We start from the raw sequence: 20,780 nt of genomic DNA, 5'->3' as shown, positions 1-20,780 counted from the left end.
AAGCCTAACACCGTTGTAAAACAACAACCGTAGCATCTTATTAGTGGACTACTGTACTAGCCATTAGCATTGCTAACAGACTCTTAAGGCCTATTCAGAGCCGACTGTATGAAGGCTGAATGGTATATAGGTATACCAGCATGTTCTGCCTGTTTCAAGCCACAACTAAGAGGGCACTTAACTCAAAACCATATTGCACGACCCTTGAAACACGCTTTCAATTTTCTTAAATCGAACACGTGTCAATAAAAACAACAATGTCAACGCTGATACTATTATGGAAGAATGAAGAGAAAGCCTCTTTAATACAATATCATCCCAAAGTTATTTCCAGGGGGGGATCATTTTGTTTCAGTTCTCTGCTGTACATTACCAATATAGATGTGCCATGTTTTGTGTCGGATCAAATAACCTGCGGTAATACCTTAGAAAGCTGGGTTCTGACATCTGCGTTGGTAACACACTAAATAGTCTACAGTACATYGCTCGTTTGTGCAGTCTTTACAGACTCAATTCCCCTTCCTGGCTGTTTGTTATGACCAAGATTTTTGTTGGAAATGACTACAATGATCAATCTGATAACAAGAAAGTAAACAATTTGAATAGCAGCGAGCGTTTTACAGAGCAATATCTATAGATGAGTTCAAGGGTAAAACATATATATTTTTATAAATCACTATAAAAAAAATATAGATAGCTTTTTCTTGTGAATTAAATAACCCGAAAGATATACCTACAAATTGAAACCTTGCACAATATAAACCAATGGCCTGTGGTGTATCCCAGGCTGATATAGCATTAGAGTCGTGCCATGATTATGGACTAATACTTAATCTCTTGGTATGAGGCATATCAGATGACACTTTTCCCCAGTCAAGTCCAATGAAATCATCTCTCATCACTAGTAAACAAGTACACCGTCTGGCAATGTCCTGCTTTCAGCATGTGCCCTAAACTATTTAGCAGCATGGGTCTGGACTGCGGTCATCCCTCTTCTCTCTCACTTCTCTCTCTCTCTCTCTCTCTCTCTCGCTCTCTCTGTCTAGTTTATGTCTTCTCTCTCTCTCCATATCTCTCCTTCTCTCTCTCTCTCTCTCTCTCTGTCTAGTTTATGTCTCTCTCACTCGTCTAGTTTGTCTCTCTTCTCTCTCTCTCTCTCTCTCTCCTCTCTCTCTCTCCTTCCTCTTCTCTCTCCTCTCTCTCTCTCTCTCTTGAGTTCAATTGTCTTCTTCACTCATGCTCTCAGAGTCATCATCAAACATCGAACCATTATCTGCGCTTAGATTACAAGTTGACTAACATTACGGCACAGGATCACAGATGAATGTATATATCTGAAGCCTTGGGGTCCCTAAACTATCCCATATCCACGTCTGTGCTTGATGCATTAACTGTCCAGCTCAATGGAGAGGCGGCTGATGACTGAGCGCTGTCTTACGGCAGTTTTTTCACTCCCTTTACACACTTTACAATGGCTCTGTTCTTCAGTCACCCCGTAATTTAAGAGAGGAGAATGTCATTTACATAGGCTTCTATCTCTGAATCTCCCCTGGCCTGGCAATGAGGAAGATCTGGCATCTATAAAGATATTGAATACGATTACAGCCAAATCAGTCTCGTGGCTTTTCCTGGGAAAACTTATGAAGTCCTAAAAGTCTCCCAGTTATGAGTGGGCTCAGCGGGTCAGGAACCCGAGGGCCCAGAWRAAACAAGGAGTGAAACATAATCCAAGCATCAGCGATCCTCTGAATAGTAAATGTACTGACTAGAAGGAATGATAACATGACAGCTCACGGAGGCTTCTTAAACCCTACAAATGTACATGACCCGGGCTTTGTAAAGAAGTCATTTTCTCTGATATATATATCTCTAATTCGTCTGCCGCACATTCTTTCAATGTGCGGTACACTGTTGCACATGTGGTTTTAGAAGAATCTATACGGCGCTGTGCTCCGCCACATGGCTCTTTCTTTTATGCAATATAAGATGGAAGAAGGGAATGATTGAATCACTTCTCCATTTTGTGTAATGAAGAACTGTTGGTTTACGTGAAATCAATTTCGAGAATAGTGGGGATCCAATTGGCTGTGCGTGCAATCAATCACAAACTGACAGCAGATTTTCATTAGGCAACGGTACTCCTAGGGTCGGTGTAGAAAAGTCTGAAAAGTTTGCAAACACAGAACAAGAGTGGGGATGAACGGCATATATTTAGTCTAGCACCCAAGGCCCTTTGGTGATTTCACATCAAAGCCTCGTACCCCGAACAGGGAGCCAAAAGCAACAATTAGATATCGCCTTGATCACTATGCGGTTCATGTTTATTGAGTTTAGGAGTCAGCTGTAGGTCAAAATCAATCCAACATGGTGGGATCCGATGGGAAAAGGTGAGGATTTATTGAATCAGGGTTGAAGAGAGCTCAGTACTGCTCAGTGCTGGCCACCTCTAAAGCAAAACGTAGGTTTACGGTGGACAAGCTGTAAATGTAGATTTTGCTCTGGGGATTTATAAGTGTGGCATGGAGTCAATGGAAATGCAACAACTTGTAAGAGCTAAGAGGTGTCAGAAGAACAGGCTAGCCACCCTGCTAAAGCAGCACCAATTGGCCCAGTGCGCTGATAAATTACAAGTTGAGAGGCTAACAATGCTTTCACCGAATCAGTTTATTCGCTTGCTGATTAATTTGGCTACAGAAGTTGAATCAGTTAGCTATTTGTAACATTTAGCTACTACTGTAGCTAGCTTACTAGCTACTAGCTAGCTAACTGAATCCATACATTTGAATCATTAATTMATCTGGGTAATATTCACATTACACACTATGTATTGTGTTTCTACGGACTAAGACAAAAGAAACACACACAAAAAACAAGAAAGACAGAGTATCGTCAACCCCTCGTATTTTCTGAGGGATGGTATTTGGCACTACATCTTCCTTGAATGAAAGATGGAGTGACTTCGTTCTGTCTCTGAACTGCAGCCAGAGTACCTCCTCTCTCCTCCTATCTTATCCTCTAGTCTGCAAGCACCCTGTGACGTTCATTAGAGGAGCCCATAGGGGGTGTCCTGCTTTGGGACGGCCCATAACTCTCTGGTCCTGTGAACCCTGCAGTGGTTCCAAACTACATTGCTCCTCACCCCACCRCAGCTGGAACCAATCAACACAACTGGTAGGATTCAGTTGGAGGGCTCAACACCAAGAAGGCTCATATTTAGCCATCCCCACAGGATGAGGCCAAGCTCTTACCTGGCAGGCTCTCTGATAAGATAMATCGGGTATATACCGTAGGTTCACAGACAATGGCCTGATGTGATTTGTGTATTTAGTTATGTACTGTGTTAAAGGGGATGCTTGGCTGACGTGGAGAAAGATGGCAATAGCGGAGTCAGGATCTCGATGAAAATGGGGCACACATTCCTCCTCGGTGTCACCCCCCTGCACAATGATATATCTCCACCGTGGAAAAGCCTCTCATCCAGCCACGCGTTCCCGGTTCTCCACTCCCTTCCGCAAAGCACCGTTTCACTCACAAAATGATTAATTAGCTAAAGTGGGGCAGACATCAGTCTTCCCACAATTCCCTGTGCGCACGGTGTTACTGGGGGGAGGGGGGAGTAGCGGCAGGGGCGGTGCGAGGATGCTTATGAGGAAGCCAGGCACGRCTAGAGTCTCCCCCACTATTGGAGGGGTACCACTGCATTGCATGACGACGTCCCTGCACAACACGTCACAGTCATCAGAGGAAACACCTATCTGTGCCATTAGATTACTGTAATTAGACTGCAACCCCCATCTGAATCAACCTCCTCAGTCTGTTTGTTTCCCAACATATCTCTGAGCCCTCAGCATCCTGCCTGTATTGATGGCGCTTACTGGGGCTTTTTGTTAGCGCAAGAAAACAAACTGGAACTCACAACACACGAGTGTGATTGAGACTCAAGGTTTCGAAGGTTATACTGCTAGCCTGCGTTCAGATACGATGCTTCGCTATCTGATTCAATCATGGGAAAGACATGATATCAACCGATCAAACAGGACATGGATGTCTAGGTCTGGTCAGCCGTCTCTATCCTCCCTGGCTTTTTCTAAAAGAAATAAGGTAACACAGCAAAAATCCCCCCAGCTTACTTTTTAGGGATCCTTAGAGGATGATACTATTTTCACCTGTACTTTTGTCCGTAGATAAGATCTGGTCTATTCGTGCATGTCGGGGCTAGATTGGGACAGCCTGCTTGAGGGATGGGAAGTAGGGGGATAGGGGAATGGGGGATCAGGGGTGGGTGTCCAAAGCTTATCCCTCACTCTTATCAGGACAGCTTCTGCTGTCAGGGCAGAGGAWCAGCCTTCCTGGTGCCACGCTAATGATGGTCTTCCACCCCCTCTGCCACAAGGTCAGGTTCCCCCCTGCTTCATCATCCTCCAGCAGATCAGGACAGCTTACAGTCAGGGGCTCCTAGACATGACAGGAGTCTGGATCGGTATCTGCTGTGTTAGCTGAAGGTGTCCTCAGTTTAAATGGTCTGCTTTGGATCCTGGATCCAGATACCGTAGGTGGCAATTACCAATGGAAAGAAGTCTCTCTTTTGTTAACTGTTTAATTACACAGGAGACTATACTCAAGCCCTATCTAGTAGCTGTTGCTTGTAATTGGCTGCCATTAAAGAAAGGTTTTCTACTATTAGTCTTAACAGCAGTGGGGCTGTTTCCTGGTCCAGTGCAGGCGGTGGCGGCTGCTTGTGAAGGCGGTGTGTGTCATGASTCAGTGACGGGGGAGATAGTGTAGAGGATACAGATGCTATCTGCGTGCGTCACTGCTTTTTGCTGCTTTCTATGGGGTCCCATTATCTCCTGGGGCAACAGAGGCGACATGGATGTGACATGTTGGTAATCAGGGTATAAGTGATGTGGATTCCAACATGTATTTTTTTAGATGTAATTATAAGGAAATATGCAACCGGAAACATTGACAAACTACAGGCATAGAGCAAAGATCAAGTGGAGAGGATGAAATATAGAGGCAACGTCATATCAGCCGATTTCAACTACATGAACATGAACCTCGGAGTCAAGACCTCCAGGGAACATTACTTCACACAACTAGGAACAGTCTTGGGCAAAAGTGAGTGTTTACGCAACATGAGCTGTTTTAGCTCACTCTTTCCAAACTGTGCTGCTGTTGTGATATTTCCGATGCACTTTGGCTGCCACACCTGACAAGAGTCTTCTAGAGAAAACTTGTGGACATGCCAGAAAGTATGGAAATATGGAGAGGACTTTACTTGGTTTCCTACCAGTTTCTCACCCRCTACCAACAACCTCAGGATAATATGTCCTCCCTGGCATGACTCTATGGAGATCACAGACATCAAAGCTAGCTAAGCACCATGGGTATCCGCCTCTTATTTCCTATCCAAACAAATATGGGTCAAARTTATAGCCTTCATACACACTCGGTCAGACCCCCATAGTGAGATCTCTGTATGAACCGACGGTGCCTTTTCTCGTCTGTGGCCAGCTAGCTAATGTTATTACAATCCTTGAGGYGAGGGAATACTTATACGTCTCGGTATACAGTAGGTGGGGTTACTCAGTCAAAGCTTGGATTCCTGGAATCAAAAGTTGAAAAGGATGGCAGCAAAAAAAGGTTGGTTATTCGAAAACACTCCTCGATATGGCCATGAAACGGATTTGTTGTTATTTTTTATTATGAGATTTGATGCGAATGGAGGTCTGGTGTGGKAGAGTAATTGGGTTGACAATTTTAGCTTGTATTTAGTCATCCCAGGCATGGATGGAATGTTTTTTTTCTTCTTAGCCTTGTTTTAGGTAAGGACAATTGTATGGACTAATCAAAGTAGTACTTTTAACCCAACAATAGAACGAGTAGACCGAAAGTACCTGTATGTCAAGCGCTAGTATGGGCAGGGAAACAGTTCTTCTGCCTTTGTTCAAGAACGTCCATTTTCCTCTGTGAGTTCTAAACAGCTAGTATAAGTCATGTTGGCCCASACGTTTCCCTCTTTTTTAATTGTAACTTTTTCCATACTAACGAAGCAGAGGACCCTATTTCAATTTTACCACAAGCCTTGTCTTTCCGCTGTCTCTCAAGTGCGTGGAGCAATAGAGAGTAATGGTGACATCTGTTAGACCTTATAAACTTCATGGATGGCCAAAAATAAAGTTATTGAGCTGGGTCCCCTGTGTTAAAGGGAATCAGCTGGCAGACAAATGTGAGATTCCTTCTCTATTAGACTCGTTGGGAAATCCACTTGCTGGTGAAGACAGTTTCAGAAACCAATTGCTCTATACCACTTTGAATTCAAAAGCAGCTAGGTTTTTGACTTAATGGCAGATGCAACACTATGCACATACAGTACCATATCATAACCCCCATCCCAGCTCTAAATCTCCCTCTTAGGAATGTACCCTTTYCAAATCTGTTCATCTTTATCTCTCCCGCGATGGGTTGATGCATACCCGCCCTTCAGAAAGCCGAGAGAAATCCCTCTAGTCCCGCATTACAGTGGCTTGCCACGTTTGCAAAATCAGAATTATAAATAAAATGTAATGATGCTATTATCTTCCTCTTACTTTTCGTGAGCAGTTTCTCCTCACCTTTCTATTTGAATAATGAATTATAATCACAGGGGCTCTCCAGGCCCCTGTTCTGGAAAAGTAAAAAGGCTATTATCCAGTTGTCAGCTCCCAGGAGCCGTGGGGGAGATGGAGCGATGATGCTGACACACACACACACACACACACACACACACACACACACACACACACACACACACACACACACACACACACACACACACACACACACACACACAACACACACACACACACACACACACACACACACACACACACACACACACACACACACACACACACGCACACACGCACACACGCACACACGCACACACATGCAGAATAGCTCTGTCTGCAGCACTTTCAGGCTCAGCAGAAACAGAAAATTACCAGGCAATTCAAGACCGCAAGTCAGCACGGGCATGTAACGACCCCAATTTATATCTGCAATATAACTAATATTGTTTTATTATTACGGTACATGATTGAGTCCTGGGTGGTGATAGTGTCCGTAGTTTTACAATACTATCCTTAAAACAGCTTATTCCGACCAACATCTGAGCTTGTGTGTGTTTGTGTGCATTCGTGAGAAAGATACTAGATCCCTGATTTAATGTCAGCTATGTTACGGTTTACACATTTGCAGCTGCGATTTCGTGCTATCTGAGACTGGATTTCACTCTCGCGTTGTAAGACGTTGCTAAATAGGTAATGGCCGTAAAAACGTCAGGTCAAAGGTTTGGGTTTCAGTGTAAAGTGAATGTAATAATTTAGGAATGCGCTGGCTGGATGACTGAGTGAGTTCTCCATAAAGTCTATTTTCAGGGCAGACAGTTAGTCAGACACTGCAGACAGATATCTCATCTGTCTAGATTTACATTTACAGGCTGCTTGGCGTCTGATGTCAGGATGCATGCCTAAACGTCGGCCTCCATTGAGTGGGTTCACTCATGTCTAGGACATTATTAACCTCTATTGGGAATGTAATAGAGAGAGGGCCTTAGCAATGGGCTAACACGCCACACTGCACAAAGACATGGCTTCGAAATCAACTGGACCCATTTTGATTGACAGATATTTACTATGTGTATCATTTATGGGTGAATATTGGATCAAAAATGTCAATAATGTGATGATTTATCTATTTGGTTTTAATATCAATGAAAAGGTGAATATCTCTACAGGAACATATTTCTCTGCATAAAATATAGTTTGAAGAAGTTTGATACAGTCTGACACAGTTTGATACAGTTGTATACATTTTGATACAGTTGTATAGAGTTTTATTACAGTTTTACACAGCGCTTGCGTCACAGTGTCAGATAATCTGGTTAGTGTCAACATAGGGATAGGGACGGGACGGGACATTGTCTTAGGAAGTTATGCGCCACCGTGTTTATCATGCATTATTATCTCCCTCCATAAACTGGACCCCTTCCTCTGAGCACCACAAAGCATCTGTGCAATTCAATTTATCACAGAGCGCTGAATATCAAGCAGCAAAGAACATCATGCCCAACTGACCTCTTTCCCCTTTATTTCTCACCTATTTAGGCAGCCATTGAACGGTAATTTCTCAACGGCACCCCAGTGACTGTCATTACAAAGCCTGGGCCAGCCAGCCATAATTACTCCATGCAAATGCCATATCCCCTATTTATGTGGGAGACTAGGAGTGGATGTCTTCTATGGCTCTGGGTTTTTATCACCACCAGCACACATCTGTGGTTGAGGAGGAGGACGTAAGCCGCGAAAAATACACGTGCAGAAAAAGGCATCCATTTATGTTGCTTGTTTGGCTTGTCTTATATATACTCACATACAGAAGAGTGTGAGGACGCGCCCACACACACTCACACACACATCACACAAACACACACCACACCACGACACACACACCACGCACGCACACAACACACAAACACACACACAAACGCACACAAAACGCACACGCGCACACACACACACGCGCACACACACACGCACGCACGACCACACACCACACACACACACACACACACACACACACACACACACACACACACACACACACACACACACACACACACACACACACACACACACACACACACACACACACACACACAAAACAGCACACACACACACACACACACACACACACACACACACAAAGTGTCGTCTCACCGAGCGAACCTGCATTTCTCTGACATATCCCCGTGACATAGGTTATGTTTGCCAGCTGGTGGGAACAGGTGTACCAGTGAGTTTGCCATCAAATGGCAACGTGCACTTGGCTGCCAACCAAAGTGCTCGATTGGAAAAGCTGTTCTCATGGTGCCTGGTGCTCCTCCAGTCCTTCAATGTGATTGGCTGCTGACACAGTGAGCAGGTTCAGGGGATATGTGCTGGTGTCATCCGCTACAGTGCCTCTTTCTTGCTCTCCCAAGTGGCCCTTTGTCTGGGGCTGGTTCTGCTGCCATGCATGGCCAGGCAAACATGCTGCTGTAGAGAGAACCCTGATGGTGAGATGGAGGAGGTAAAGACGCATGAACAAAACGGCAGAGGAAGACGGAGACAGAAAAGCCAGTTTGGGTTGTTTGATGTTTTCATCAAAGAACTACATTCGATCCAACTGACCAATAGTACTCTACTATTTAGTCCTATGCATATCCCCCATGTAGACTACTGAGGGAGCTGTTCTTTATCTCATCTTTCACAAATAAGCAACTTAGGCATACTAGAAACTAGGTATATTATTCCATAAGAAGACAGCAACAAAAAACCTATCTATAGTCTGAGCTACCAGGCTGCAAAGCCTTCTGCAAAGTGTCCCTGAGAGCTAGATAATTGTACACTACCTTCCGGTTATTATACCAACAAGCCGTCACAAACAGTAGTAGTTACGGATGATGAATGGCAAATGTTAGCGTGAGGGAAATTACTTTTTTTAGGGGGCGGTTCGCTTGTTGTCTGGCACAGGTTCCAGCGCCAAAGCTATCTATTTAGAATGGGTTGGGAATTGATTGATTTCACTGGAGAGCGCTGTGCTGCGCTGTGGCTAAGGAGAGGGCCTAGCCAGAGAGAGAATCAATTAATCAGAATGAGAGAGCCATTGATGAGCTGACTGGCAGGTCCTAGTGTTTCACTGTGGATGAGGGATGAGGGCTATTATGGGGACATCTCAGCTGTGTTATTCCTCCAGTCAGTGGAGCTTCCTTCTCTCACATTAATGGGGATGTTCAGCCTTTCTCTGTATTGTCTGCACGGAGAGGGCTATTTAGGTAGGAGGATACATGAGCACTTGAGCACATAAGTCCCTTTAATCAAAGTGTTTATTTAATAACACAAGTGCTTTAGAATCATTACAGCATTGTATCATTAGAGGTGTAACAGAACACGGGACAGTGCAACACTTTTACGTCATTTAGCAGACACTCTTATCCAGAGCGACTTACAGGAGCAATTAGGGTTAAGTGCCTTGCTCAAGGGCAGATTTTCGGCAGATTTTTCACCTAGTCGGCTCGGGGATTCAAACCAGTGACTTTTCGGTTACTGGCCCAATGCTCTTAACCACTAGGCTACCTGCCGCCCCAAATCTATAATATAAAGCTTTAGCAAGAGAACTATCTATTCGCCTTTTTAGGTTTAAATATATGGCTTATTATCATATTTGACTTAATTGTATGAAAATCTAAATTTATTTTGCATATGGCAGTTTAAATCGGTCTGGTACAGGGGCCCGCTGGACTCATCAGTATTGATATTGTCCCATGAGAAATGGTCAACAACATGAACAAGGATTCCACACAATTCTGGGATCGTGAGAAACTAGTCTTTCTTCATTCATGTCACATCTGTAGTGTCCAAACCGCTTCTAACCGCTCCCCCAGGTCTGATCAGAGAGGGAAGGAAATGACCTCATTCCTGACCCCAGGAAGAGCTTAAAAGAGAAAATGAGAGTTCACTGAGACAAGACTGCACGCATGGGTGTGTTTGGATTGGCCTCTTTTGGAATCAGTGTTCTTAAGGCTGAGGACACCTACTGCACTAAATACTTTCACTTTCACAATCTTTCCCTTTTTATCTGAACTAATCTGAAGACACAATAATGCAATCCTGACTTCTGTGTTGATATTTTTTCATTGTTTGCTGATGCAAAAATTCCAATGTCTGACAGTAAATTTTTTATACTTTGTGTAGTGAGAAAAGCTTTTGTACAGTATTCATACAAACAAACGACAGACTTTCCCATCAACCAACACTGCTAATTCACTTCTGATCTACACTGGCCACGCTGTTTCCTGCCATCCGATTGGCCAGACCGACTATATGACAGCTCCAGACTGGGTGTGTCTTTACTGTCCAATGGCCATCTCCGCTCATTCATTTGTCGATAATGATTTTGGAACACGGAGGCTAATAGGGCATTATGGGACATTAAGGGATAGCGCAGGCGTCCCCTGACACCTGATTGATGTCACGCGCGATGACATCAGCGAGATCATCGTCACCGAGAGGGGCCCTAATAAAAGAACACTTAGATTGGAGCGAGCAGGATGATGAATGAGCCACAACTCTTACCTACTCATCTCATTACACCGCCGAGGCTCCAGCTCCGGCCATTTAGCTAATGTAGCGAGTCATTGTGTGCCCAGGGACTATGTGTGCAAGCAGGTTGGACATTTCAAATGAATGACACATCCCCAGCTATATGAGCTGGAGGTTGACCCTGCATAATACGAACATATAGGATTAACCTTGCCTGTCAGAGGGGGACTATTGTTGTCCAGATGCTGTTGGGAGTATGGAGTAAGGCATGGCTGAAAAGAGATATTTCTAAGACTCATATAGCCGTGCTATTCGTGAATTATATTTTCACATGGGTCGGGGATAAGCCTTGTATTAGGATTAAAGGATTCCAAATGGTGAGACTTTCATAAATCGTATTAAAGCATGGATAGGGATAGTCGTGGGGAGAAAGCAGGATGAATTAAAAAGGATGAATATAAAAAAAAAAGGTGAATTTGATGGCTGAGGATGCTGTGATGGAGATGAAGAGAGAGGTGAAAAGGTGGAAGTGTTGAGTAGACAGCTCTGTAAAGACGATGGCTTCTTCTCAACGTCTAAAGTGGCTTCCTCTCGCTTGTCTCAATTCGCTCTTCTGCCTTCCAGAGGATGCTGTGGCGGAGAAGGAGAGTTGAGGATGAGGTGTTGAGTGGAGTGTCTCTGTAGAGACAATGTGCCTGGGATTACAGATTGTCACTGTAATGAAAGACAGAAGAACAATTAGACGTTGAAGGAAACCCATCAAGAAAAACCCTCAGAGCAGTCGACAACATTAAACAATGAATAACAGTCGTAGAACAGGGCACATAAGAAACATTAATACTGCATTTAGAGAGGACACCCTGGACATTTCTTCCATTGTATTATTCACTGATTCTGTAAATAAAATCAGTAAATCAGCAGTGAAACACCCTCACTAACTTAGAAGCAGCACTCAAAACTGACCTATATCAGGATCATCAACTAGATCACAGCCGCAGGACGATTTCTTTCTTGAGCGTATGGTCAGGGGCCCAGAACCAATTGCAAATATTTGTAAACTGCAAATTGACCGCAAGAGCACTAAACAGATGTTACATGTTCATTTCAAACCTGCTTACATTTATATACAGTCACGTGTCTTCTATTATGAGTGGGAAACTTGGGAACAGATTTTCGAAAATTAATATCCTGGTGTTTTACAGTTTATCTAAAAACAATGAACATGTTTTTTAATATTTATTTATTTTTCCTCAGAAAACTTTGGGAGCCAAATAAACCACCTGCAAGCAAATTTGGCCCGTGGGCCGCCAGTTGGGGAACCCTGCCTATACCGTTTCTATGATTTCCCCATTTGTGGTGACCTATTTCATTAAAGGGGGATTCAAGCACATTACAGAGGAAGAAGACCCCTTGGAGACTGTGTTTGCTCTTCAGGCCCCTGCTATAATTCTGTCAGATGGAGGGTCTGATAGGCCGAGAGGGGAGGAGGGGAGGGCCCAGTCACCCAGTTTTATTAGTGACACAGCTGCACTCTTCTTTTCTCTATAAAAGTAAATTACATCCAGTGGTAACAAGCTAATTGATTGCTAATTAGATAAATCAGCCCCTCTAAGTGCTGTCATGATGTGACAGATAGTGACAGGAGTCATGTGACCTAAACAGGAAGGTGACGGGCTTGGAGGAGGGTGTGGTATGGGGGGGGTTAGTAGGTGTGTGTGCGTGTGTGTCTTCCAGGGCTGTGCTGAGGTGAAGGCTCAAGAGGGGCAGACATGGCCGCGTTCCCTGAGTGACAATGTACGTCAATTGCAATTGGGGGTGGCTGCGGCAAAAGGGCCGAGCAAACATGATTGATTCAATGACGATTGTCAGAGAAGGAAATGAGAATTGAATGGAGAGCTCCCCGGCCTGCTGTTGACTCCCTGAGCGAGCGGCTCACCCCTGACTTTCACATGCAAATGAGGCCCAGACTGTGCCTCTCGCCTGCCTCCGCTTCAGCCCTAAAAGAGAGCAACCCACAGCAGAAGGCTGGAGGGAAGTAGAGACGGGAGGAAGGGAGGGAGAGGAGGAGGAAGAGGGAGGGAGAGGAGGAGGAAGAGGGAGGGGAGGAGGGTTTGGGAGGTGATGAATAGACGCTTGATCCGTGACAAGGGAAACTACATACAAATCTACATTTCTCTTCTGAAAGATTGTCCCTGAATACAAGGACTCTGAGATTTCCACCTACATCTGAGAGGAAGAATATACTGCCTGTATAACTACCATTGGTTGAAAAATGCCATGTTGGAAATGTCAGACATACTATAGGTCTGCTGAGTCATTGACCCTTCAACCCTGATACACCCCAAAATGTGTCCTTAACGTGTCCAGTTCAAAGCACTTAATTACATTTCTATAGTGTTTTCTCTCAGAATCACATGGGCCGTAACATAATGTATCGATAAACCCGCAAAATATCTGTCGGTAGATTAATAACTGTAAGTCACTCTGGACAAGACTGTTGGCTAAAGGACAACGTTTTGAACTAAAATGAAATAACATTTGCATAAATCATAATATCTTAATTTTGTGATTATAAAGTAATGAATGTGACAGTAGGATAGGATATCACATCTCCTAGGAACACGCAAGTGGAAAATGCATCTGACAATGTATTCTACCATTGACTGTTGGATGTTTTGGACTCTTCTTTTTGGAGATTCATTGGCTAAAGAGATCCAAGCCACCATGCTGCCAGTATTTAATCCTACTCATTATGCAAAGATGTTTGAGCCGTTTCTATAGCAACAGAGGGCATTGTTTGAAAGTAGGCCTGGATCCCTGTATCCCTACCCCAAAACAACCAATGAAACGAAGAGCAAAGAAAACCGATCACTTCTATCATCAACAAACTTTAGCAATATATTCCTTGAAATGGAAATACAACTGTGATATATTATAGCATTGACCATTTCTACAAACAAATAATAGACGGCAGACTTCCTATGCTGCCTTTGTGGTCAATGCAATGATTTTTGAACCAGTTACCGTCACTAATTGGGGGTGTCACTTAACCCTGTTCGGTCCCTCTCCCCCACTACTCATCACCACGCTTGGCTTCCATCCAAAAAACGTCCCTGTGCACAAGAGGTCCCGTTTATAGGGATCTAATTGCATGTCAAAGAGGAGGAAAAATGTCTTTAAAAAATACCGCTATCGTCATAAAATTATTTTTGTGTCTCACAAATATCAAATTTGAAGTAATATGCCAACTCCTCGAGACAGAGAGAGATCGACACAGGACAGGACAGATGAACAGAGTGGGAAAGTAAAACGAGGAAGAGAGAGAGAGAGAGAAGAGAGAGAGAGAGAGAGAGGAGAGAGAGAGAGAGAGAGAGAGAGAGAGAGAGAGAGAGAGAGAGAGAGAGAGAGAGAGAGAGAGAGAGAGAGAGAGAAGAGAGAGAGAGAGAGAGAGAGAGAGAGAGAGAGACAAACTAGACAGAGTGAGAGAGACATAAACTAGAGAGAGAGAGAGAGAGAGAGAGAGAGAGAGAGAGAGAGGAAGACGAGAGAGAGAGAGAGAGAGAGCAGAAGAGAGAGAGAGAGAGAGAGAGAGAGAGAGAGAGAGAGAGAGAGAGAGAGAGAGAGAGGAGAGAGAGAGACGAGGAGAGAGAGAGAGAGAGAGAGAGAGAGAAGAGGAGAGAGAGAGAGAGGAAGAGAGAGAGAGAGAGAGACAAACTAACAGAGTGAGAGAGACATAAACTAAGAGAGACAGAGAGAGAGAGAGAGAGAGAGAGAGGAGAGAGAGAGAGAGAGAGAGAGAGAGAGAGGAGAGAGAAGAGAGAGGAGAGAGATAGTGAAGAACAAACACCATTGTAAATACAACCCATATTTATGCTTTATTTTAACTTGTGTGCTTTATCCATTTGTACATTGTTACAACACTGTATATATATAATATAACATTTGTAATGTCTTTATTGTTTTGAAACTTCTGTATGTGTAATGTTTACTGTTAATTTGTATTGTTTATTTCACTTTTGTATAATATCTACCTCACTTGCTTTGGCAATGTTAACACATGTTTCCCATGCCAATAAAGCCCCTTGAATTGAATTGAATTGAATTGAGATTTTGCAGGGTGGGTTGGAGTGCTGAGTGCTGAGTGCTGGGAGCCTACATTAGCATGAAACTAACTCTGATTAGTGACATAGCCCATGCAGCAATAATAAATCCCAGCCCTGGTAAAAATATGTCCCTCTCTACTACTGCTACTGGTGCGACGCTCAAGCTTACGATACCCAGGGGCCCCATGCCTTTAGCTGTGGACCATTCACGCGGCCACTGCACCTCTCCCTCTAGCCCTCTAGCTCATCCATGGGAAATGCAGGAGCTAGAGAGGCTATTGAGTTACATCCCTGCTGGCATACGACATAACCATTCTACGCATGCTGCCGGCGGCGCAGTGGGTGGCACGTACCAGGCCAGGCTGTGCAGTTGTTTGGCGATTTACGACACGAGGGTCAAAGGTTTATTGGAATGAACTAGTTAGTGCACGTCTAAAATAAGGGCCTGAACCCCTCCCACGCACCCTTCCAATGTACCCTCCCCTAACCCCTCACCTGCCTGAGAGCTGAAGATAGGATAGAACAGCGGGGGCTCGCGGGCAGTACTCACATACTCTCTGATGCATAGTCACTTCACCCCCACCTACATGTACAAATGACCTCAACTGCCCTGTAACCCCGCACACTGACTCGGTACCGGTGCCCTCTGTATGTAGCCTCGTTATTGTTATTCTTATTGTGTTACTTTTTATTATTAGTCTACTTGGTAAATATTTTTTTTCTTGAACTGCACTGTTGGTTGAGGGATAGTAAGTAAGCATTTCACGGTAAGGTCTACACTTGTTGTATTCGACGCATGTGACAAATGTTTGAAGTTTAATTTGATTTGTTCTGTGTAAATCCCTGCCCATCTATGCTTGGCCTCATGTTTGTGTTTGTTTCATCCTATGTGGCAAGCAGATATCCTGTCACTCCAAGGGGAAGGTGGCCTATAGGTTTAAATCCACAAAGCACCTGTCTATTTCAATTTACAAGTACTGACATGGCAGCTCGTTGGAATTTTCAAGAGGTTATAACCGGAGTGATAATAATATCACGTTTTATTATCACTAGTAGGCCAGTCTGTCAGTCCTGCTGTGTAACAGTAGACGGGATCTGTTATGTGTTGTCCACAGTCTCTTAGAGATTGCCTTGGCCTATGAGCATCAAAGCTCAAAGACCACAGACATGACTGTAGCTCACTAAACACCACAGACATGGCTGTAGCTCACTAAAGACCACAGACATGGCTGTAGCTCACAAACACCACAGACATGGCTGTAGCTCCCAAAAGACAACCAGACATGGCTGTAGCTCACTAAAGACAACAGACATGGCTGTAGCTCACTAAAACACCATAGACATGGCTGTAGCTCACTAAAGACCACAGACATGGCTGTAGCTCTTAAACACCACAGACATGGCTGTAGCTATTAAATACCATAGACATGGCTGTAGCTCATTAAACACCATAGACATGGCTGTAGCTCATTAAACACCACAGACATGGCTGTAGCTACTAAATACCATAGACATGGCTGTAGCTCACTAAAGACAACAGACATGGCTGTAGCTCACTAAACACCATAGACATGGCTGTAGCTCACTAAAGACCACAGACATGGCTGTAGCTACTAAATACCATAGACATGGCTGTAGCTCATTAAAGACCACAGACATGACTGTAGCTCATTAAACACCATAGACATGGCTGTAGCTCACTAAAGACCACAGACATGGCTGTAGCTCACTAAACACCATAGACATGGCTGTAGCTCATAAAGACCACAGACATGGCTGTAGCTCACTAAACACCATAGACATGGCTGTAGCTCACTAAAGACCACGACATGGCTATAGCTCACTAAACACCACAGACATGGCTGTAGCTCACTAAACACCATAGACAATGGCTGTAGCTCACTAAAGACCACAGACATGGCTGTAGGAGCTCACTAAACACCACAGACATGGCTGTAGCTCACTAAACACCACAGACATGGCTGTAGCTCACTAAAGACCACAGACATAGACTGTGAGCTCACTAAATACCATAGACATGGCTTGTAGCTCACTAAAGACAACAGGCATGGCTGTAGCTCACTAAACACCACAGACATGGCTGTAGCTCACTGAACACACAGACATGGCTATACTCACTAAACACCACAGACATGGCTGTAGCTCACTGAACACCACAGACATGGCTGTAGCTCACTAACCACCACCGACATGGCTGTAGCTCACTAAAGAGCACAGACATGGCTGTAGCTCACTAAATACCATACACATGGCTGTAGCTCACTAAAGACAACAGACATGGCTGTAGCTCACTAAACACCATAGACATGGCTGTAGCTCATTAAAGACCACAGACATGGCTGTAGCTCATTAAACACCATAGACATGGCTGTAGCTCACTAAAGAGCCACAGCATGGCTGTAGCTACTAAATACCATAGACATGGCTGTTGTAGCTCACTAAACACCACAGACATGGCTGTAGCACTAAATACCATAGACATGGCTGTAGCTCACTAAAGACCACAGACATGGCTGTAGCTCATTAAACACCATAGACATGGCTGTAGCTCACTAAAGACCAACAGACATGGCTGTAGCTCACTAAACACCATAGACATGGCTGTAGCTCACTAAAACCCACAGACATGGCTGTAGCTCACTAAACACCACAGACATGGCTGTAGCTCACTAAACACCACAGACATGGCTGTAGCTCACTAAAGACCACAGACATGGCTGTAGCTCACTGAACACCACAGACATGGCTATAGTCACTAAACACCACAGACATGGCTGTAGCTCACTGAACACACAGACATGGCTGTAGCTCACTAACCACACCGACATGGCTGTAGCTCATTAAAGACCACAGACATGGCTGTAGCTCACTAAATACCATACACATGGCTGTAGCTCACTAAAGACAACAGACATGCTGTAGCTCACTAAACACCATAGAATGGCTGTAGCTTCACTAAACCCAACCAGACATGGCTGTAGCTCACTAAACACCACAGACATGGCTGTAGCTCACTAAACACCATAGACATGGCTGTAGCTCATTAAACCACAGACATGGCTGTAGCTACTAAAGACCACAGACATGGCTGTAGCTCACTAAACACCATAGACATGGCTGTAGCTCAACTAAAGACCACATACATGGCTGTAGCTCACTAAACACCACATACATGGCTGTAGCTCACTAAACACCACAGACATGGCTGTAGCTCACTAAAGACCACAGACATGACTGTAGCTCACTAAACACACCACAGACATGGCTGTAGCTCACTGAACACCACAGACATGGCTGTAGCTCACTAACCACCACCGACATGGCTTAGCTCACTAAAGATCACAGACACGGCTGTAGCTCACTAACCACCACCGACATGGATGTAGCTCAACTGAAGACCACAGACATGGCTGTAGCTCACTGAAGACCACAGACATGGCTGTATCTCACTGAAGACCACAGACATGGCTGTAGCTCACTGAAGACCACAGCCATGGCTGTAGCTCACTGAAGACCACAGACATGGCTGTAGCTCACTGAAGACCACAGACATGGCTGTAGCTCACTAAAGCCATGACCCTTCTTTTTTCCTTTTCTTCTCTTTTTTGGAGAAGTGACACTGTGTGGGACATTGCTGTCTAGACACCTCGCATGAAAGGAGAGGAGCCCGAAACGGTCGAAGGCTTCCTCCTCATCATTGTTTGATATCCCTCGACCTTTCCTTCCCTCTGTCTGGCCTCTATTGTGGGGAACAATACGCTGCACTGTCGCTTCCTAAACATGTAGGGTGTTACAATTTCCTGCAATCGCCACCGACAGGGGGGCCACCCCAAAACCGGTCATGCCAATCAGGGAAGAGTTCAAACGCCAGGGAATACCCCACCACTACCACCCGGGAACACCGGGAACGCTTCACCCCCAGTGAGCACGGAAACATCCTGAGAAGTGTCAGTCAAAACACAAGGGCAACCAGGGTCAAGTTTCTGGGATAACAGCCGTTCCACGCAGGGAAGCCGCGCTATGGGCCAAGACCGATCTATACACATAGACATATTTCAGCTTAAGTGTTTTCATTCATGATTTTGTTTAGGAGCCAAAAGTCCAAACATGTCTCAACAATGACAATCCCTAACCCTCATTTTGGGGTTTAATTGTCACATTGATGATGGTGAGACGAACTTTTCATATAAACGTTGCTAGCTACTTTTGGGAGGTTTTCGGAGAATATCGGTCTGAAATTTTCAGAGCCTGTCCATAGCGGAGTGTGTGTGTTTAGGTTGGACAGGGTGTCACGTCTGCACATTTAGCGGTTCCATTGATGACGGCGTCTCTGCCTCACACCCCCGTCACACACAACACACACACAACACAACACACACAACACACACACAACACACACACACACACACACACACACACACACACACACACACACACACACACACACACACACCACACACACACACACACACACACACACCACACACACCCTTCACACACACACACATAAACACACACAGCCCTTCCATTCCATTCCATCCCATCCCTGTGCCCCAGCGTTCTCCCTGCTTATTATTCACTGGCTACATCTCCACCCACACAGGAGGAGAGCCCTGCACACACGTTAATTTATTCAGCCGGCGCTCAAAGCCTCCATTACAATGAACACCCAGACAATAAAACGTGCACAATGAAAATGTTAATTTCCCTTATTATCATCCCCCTTAATTATTTGTTGTGACTGATAATTGCATTCTGCCCATTTGATATCAGCAATAACCTTCTGCCTAGCGTTGTCTWGGGGGCTTGTTGAGAGTCGCTCCCCAGGCATGCCCACCCTTTTATCAAAACAAAGGCGAGCCGGCACACACATAACCTTCCTGACGCTGCCTCCTTGTCTCCCTCCGTCGCACTCATAAAAGGAATAAATATTATAGATGAATTCATCCACTCTGATTATAATTGAATCCCTTTGCGTCTCGGGGTCGTGAAATACTTCTCTTACAGTATATTGCTATTATCCCACTTTGTACATTGAGGAGATGGTGGCGGATTATGCTTGGCCTTGGGTGAGCCGTTTGGTGAGGCTTCTTCAGTCTCATTAATTAGCAGTAGGGCTGTACGATATTACTACATGGCTGAGAGTGTGTCCCAAACACACATCGCCTGGCTCTGTTTTGGACAAGTAAGCAAACATACATCATTTCTTTTCCCAGATGGTTTTAATTCGTTTTGCCTATCCGATTCCTAAGAGATATGCTTGTGGATCATTTTCAGCTTCATCAAATTGTTTTGGCTCGCAATATTTTAGCTGTGCAGCTATTGCACCGATAATGACCAGGGTCCACGGAGAAGTGTTTATACTGTCTTGTGATTGTTATATTTCCAATTGCTATTAACAGAAAGGACTGCTCACTGATTTGGCTAAACTAGTCTACCATTTAAAAATAATGCATTGATGTCAACTCTAATATACATATGAATAACACAAACACATTTCTCAAACATAATCTCAATAACATAACATGTG

Source organism: Salvelinus sp. IW2-2015, linkage group LG27 (genome assembly GCF_002910315.2).
Source record: "Salvelinus sp. IW2-2015 linkage group LG27, ASM291031v2, whole genome shotgun sequence".
NCBI lineage: Eukaryota > Metazoa > Chordata > Actinopteri > Salmoniformes > Salmonidae > Salvelinus > Salvelinus sp. IW2-2015.
The sequence above is the reverse complement of the archived record's forward strand: the minus strand, read 5'-3'. Positions refer to the sequence as shown.